This window comes from Gorilla gorilla, chromosome 5 (assembly GCF_029281585.2).
Source record: "Gorilla gorilla gorilla isolate KB3781 chromosome 5, NHGRI_mGorGor1-v2.1_pri, whole genome shotgun sequence".
NCBI classification, from domain to species: domain Eukaryota; kingdom Metazoa; phylum Chordata; class Mammalia; order Primates; family Hominidae; genus Gorilla; species Gorilla gorilla.
Genome location: NC_073229.2, coordinates 47,853,812 through 47,858,823, shown reverse-complemented (window position 1 = coordinate 47,858,823; position 5,012 = coordinate 47,853,812). Strand labels below are relative to the sequence as shown.

General features: G+C 43.0%; 1 non-coding gene across 1 annotated transcript; it reads left to right on the top strand.

Annotated features, from left to right (window-relative positions):
- Positions 1–3,191: 3,191 nt before the first annotated feature.
- LOC115935166 (small nucleolar RNA SNORA48) lies at positions 3,192–3,322 on the top strand. Its single transcript, XR_004070866.2, has one exon. It is a non-coding gene; the product is annotated as a small nucleolar RNA SNORA48 (small nucleolar RNA).
- The last annotated feature ends 1,690 nt before the right edge of the window (positions 3,323–5,012 follow it).

Genomic DNA, 5,012 nt, shown 5'->3' with positions numbered 1-5,012 from the left:
GGAGAGATGGCCAGCAGATGAGTGGTTCTTATATCATGCCAATCATATGTGTTCATATGTCAGTAAATCTCAGGGCGGGGGGTGGAAAGACTCATGCTTTCCTAGAAACACTGAATTACCAGGAAAATTACCTAGGGTAGCTGGAAGGTGAGATGGACTTTGGTGCAGGGCGTGGCTTGTTTGCTCAAGGGGAGGAGGAAGGTCTTGGGCCTTTGACGTCGATATGACAGGAAATGAGACTCAACTAAGAATGGACATCCTAGAACCCCAGCTTATGGAACCCCAGGATCCAGGTGTCACAGAACAATGGCACCCACTCAAGATGCTGGAACATCAACTGCCCACCCCATTGTCTAAGTTCCCTCCAGTCAGGCTAGTCTTGGCATTGAGTTTGAGGGAGCCCCCAAGGGGTGCCACTAATAAGGGCTGTCACTTGAAACTTTTAAGAGTCCAAGACCCTTGTTGAAAACCTCATTTCAGAGCCTCCTCTCTCAATCCCACTTTGCCACTGTTTGCTGTGGGTTGTGTGATCTTGTGAGATAATGTATATAATTAGTCTTGGCGCAGAGCTCCTAAAACCCTTGAACAGATGATCCTTAACTTATGATGGGGTTATGTCCCAGTGAATTCACTGAAGTCAGAAATATTGTAAGGTGAAAGTGTACTCAATACCCCAGTAAACCCATCATAAAGTCAAAAATTTTAAGTTGAATCATCTTAATTCCAGATGCACCTCAACTTACCACATGGTTATGTTCTGATGAGTGTATCTTTTATTATTCATAATAAGCCCTTTTCAACCATACCAGGGTTTATGCTAATGAGGTGACTCTTGGAGGAAGAAGGGGGGCTGGTTGGCAGAAGAACCATGTGATTAGAGGGGGAGAACTTTCTTTCTTTCTTTCTTTTTTTTTTTTTTTTGAGACAGAGTTTCACTCTTGTTGCCCAAGCTGGAGTGCAATGGCACTATCTCAGCTCACTGCAACCTCTGCCTCCCAGGTTCCAGCGATTCTCCTGCTTCAGCCTCCCGAGTAGCTGGGATTACAGGTGCACACCACCATGCCCAGCTAATATTTTGTATTTTTAGTAGAGACGGGGTTTCACAATGTTGGCCAGGCTGGTCTCGAACTCCTGACCTCAGGTTACCTGCCTGCCTTGGCCTCCCAAAATGCTGGGATTACAGGCGTGAACCACCACGCCTGGCTGGTTGGAACTTTCAGTCTCACCTCTAACCTCTGGGGAGGGGAGAGGGGCCCAGGGACTGAGTTAATCACCAACAGCCAGTGATTTGATCAATCATACCTACATAATGGAACCTCTGTAAGATCCTGAACAAAGAGGTTTGGAGAGATTCCAGGTTGGTGAGTGCATCCACACGCTGGGAGGGTGGCACATCCCACACTCCACTGGGGACAGAAGCTCCTGTGCTCAGGATCCTCCCAGAGCTTGCCCTTCATCTGGCGGTGAAATTACCATGATCCTGGTGATTTCAAACACTATGTACATGATCATTTAACACCAAGGCCTTTCAGTTCCTTGTCCTGCTCACATCCAATGACCTTTGCTTTTGCCACCCACCCTAGTGGCCACTCTCTTGACCTTGTCAGGATTCAGATTTCACCACCTGAAATTATAAATGTAGGCATTGTACTCACTTATAGTTCTCTTCCTAAGCCATTTCCGACAGTGTCTGTTTTTTAACCTTCAATCCTTGACCCCTCCACAATCTACGTTCCTGTCGTATCTCATGAAATAGTATAAGAAACAAAAATGTGGACAGATTAAGTAACCTGCCCAAGGCCACAGTGGTGTAAACATAGAGCTGGGATTCAGATCTGGGTGTCTCTCATCCCAGCCCATGGGCTTCATTACCATAAAATGTCATCTCTCTATATATACCTTTTCTTGCTGTTAGAAAGAATTCAGTAAAAGCTTGATAAATGGATGGGTTAATGGACAGATGGACAGATAGATTGATAATTAGATGTATGGATAGACAGCTGAAGAAACAGCACTTTGTACCAACTTATAGTACTGATTATATAGTAACTTCTACTAGTTACTTAGGTACTTTTCTTGATTTTCCTACTGGTTTATTGAGCAACTGGAAGGCAGAAATCCACTGTATTTAACTAGCAGTAGCTTGAGAATGTTTCAAATGTAGAAACCATAAAAGGAAAGAAAGATAAATTCAGCCACATTAAAAAAGACCTGCATAGGGGAAAAAAACCATAAGTGCAATGTCAAGAGACAAATGACGAAATACCATCGGAAGAAGAAAAATATTTACAACTGCCATCAAAATCTAAGGGCTAATTACCTTTTATATACAGCTCTTGCAAATAAGAATTTATCAACTACCAAGAAGAAAATTGGGCAGAGGTATCTCAGCAGACATTTCATAGAAAAAGAAATACCAAATGTCTCTAAAGCATATTAAAAGATAATCTCAATCTCATGAAGAAAATACAAATTAAAATAACACTGACATACTATTTTTCCTATCAGATTGACAGAAATCCAAACATTTGGTAACACTGTGTTGGTAAGTGTGTGAGGAAATTGGCGCTCCCATACACTGCTGATGGGAATGCCAATTAGTACTCTTCCTTCAGAGGAGTAGGAATTTGAGAATTTCCTCCAAGATTACAAATGTACATTCTCTTTGAGCCAGCAATTCTGATGTTAGAAATTTTACATATATACTCATGCATATGTGAAATAATACATGCATATACCTATTGCATCAATGTTTTAGAAACTTTTGCTTCAAATTTTAGAAAAAAAAAATGTTCATCAACGGAAGTTAAGCTAAATAAACTAGCTACATTCATACAATAGAACATTGTGCAGCCATTAGTAGGGGGTGGGGTGTGGAAGGGAACTTTTGCTATTGGAATAATCTCCAACATAAATTGATACATTAAAAAAAAAAGCTTGGCCAGGCATGGTGGCTCACGCCTGTAATCCCAACACTTTGGGAGGCCGAGACAGGTGGATCACGAGGTCAGGAGATCGAGACCATCCTGGCTAACATGGTGAAACCCTGTCTCATTAGCCGGGCATGGTGGCGGGTGCCTGTAGTCCCAGCTACTCGGGAGGCTGAAGTAGGAGAATGGCGTGAACCCGGGAGGTGGAGCTTGCAGTGAGCCGAGATTGCGCCACTGTACTCCAGCCTGGATGACAGAGCCAGACTCTGTCTCGAAAAAAAAAAAGCTTAATGGTGCCCATCTCATATCAGACAGGAACAAAGCAACCCCCTGTTTATCCCAGCTTGGCTTCTGGTCTATGCCCATGCCTGGTTTATGCTTTGGACACGCAGATTACTGATTTTAAAAAATAAAAATAAATTAAATTTAAAAGCAAGGTACAGAACAGTGTGTATAATATGCTATTATTTGCACAAATCGGGGAAGAATAAATGCATTCTTATTTGCTTTTTATGCAAAGAACATCTCTGGAAGAATACATCAATGAACTAGTAAAAGTTGCTTCTGGAGAGAGAAACTAGATGTGTGGAAACCAGGGGCAAGAGGGAGATTTTTCCTGTGTTTTTAAAATTTTGAGCCAGCAAATGTGCCATCTATCTAAACAATTATCTAAATTTTAAAATGTTTAAGAAGAGGATGGTCAGAATGAAAGGAATTCTGGACTAGTCAAAGAATCTGGATTATGGTCCTAATTGTGGAGATTTGTAGCTTCATGTTCAGGGGCAGCCACAACTTCAGCCTCCTTTACAAGAAAGTGAATGAAATGTCATACCTGGAAATGGATGTGCTTCATAAACTACAAACTAATGCGCAATTGTCAGGGTCCTTATTTCCCTGAGTCAGCCTATTCGGCATAGCTCCTTGAATATATTAGGTGCTCAGTAACTGTTTTAAAGGAGTGATCTTATCTAATTTCTCCTGCTTTAAAAATACTGGAGCCAAGAGTCAGGTGATTTTTGTCTTCTCCCTCTCCTTTATGACTCTTAATTGCCTCTGTTTTGACATTTCCCAGCAGGGAAGACCTACCTCCTACCTCTTTCACACAGCTGCTCCAAACCCTTCACATCAGTGGAAGCCCAGCTCAAGTCCCGGTTTCCTGAATGAAACTTTCCTAACAAGTCAGTCTTCATTCTGATGAATGGGGGCTGAGACCTAGCCCACAGGTTTTTTGCCAAGCTGTGGGCTCTGGCTCAGGGCAGCAATGGCCCCAAGAAAGTGAACTGATCCATCCTAATTTGCACAAAGGTGTCAGAGGGGCCTGCAGGTTCTACATGGATCTCTCTTTCCTAAATCACCGTCTCATTTATTACCATTTGATTTTTGCCAACTTCCCTGGCTTTGGCTCACATTTAGCTTCATGAGGGATAGGACTATGTCTTTCTGTCTTTCCATACTCTCCTATGCCTAGCCCAGGGCTGGGCACCTTAAACCACTCTCTAAGGGTCTCCAACTAAGTCCTAAACTCAAATCCCAGCGATATTTTCTCAGTTCACATCCAAACTGATGACTCAAACGTTAGATCATCAGCAGTCCCCTCCTTAAAATTCTCCTCTCCACTGGCTCCTGGGTTCCCTCTCACTTATTTGATCATCCATAAAAGGAGATCTACTCTATCTTAGTGCAGCGAGGTGGAGCTACGTGGACTTCACAGGCGGAGTGTCCGGATTCAAATTCCCATTCTACCGATGCACAGTTGTTAGCACTATGCAGATCCTGTAACCTCCCTGAGGCCCGATGCCAGCTTGGTATTACTATCCCTATTGAGTTTAAACTTCTGTGCATTCTTAAGTGTTCCATCACCACCTCAAGTTCAATGTACCTTCGAATTATTCTTGCCTGGATTATCTGCCACCCTCCCCAGAACAGGCAATGAACAGGGTCATTCAGCTGTTTTCGGCAGCTGTCTCTTGGTGGACAGTAGGTGGCGCTGTCTTTCAAGACAGGACACCGTTTCTCTTCACCTCCGGAAGGTGGAGCATTGTTGCCAAGACTCTAGGGCACTGGGATATTTCGTTTTTTAAA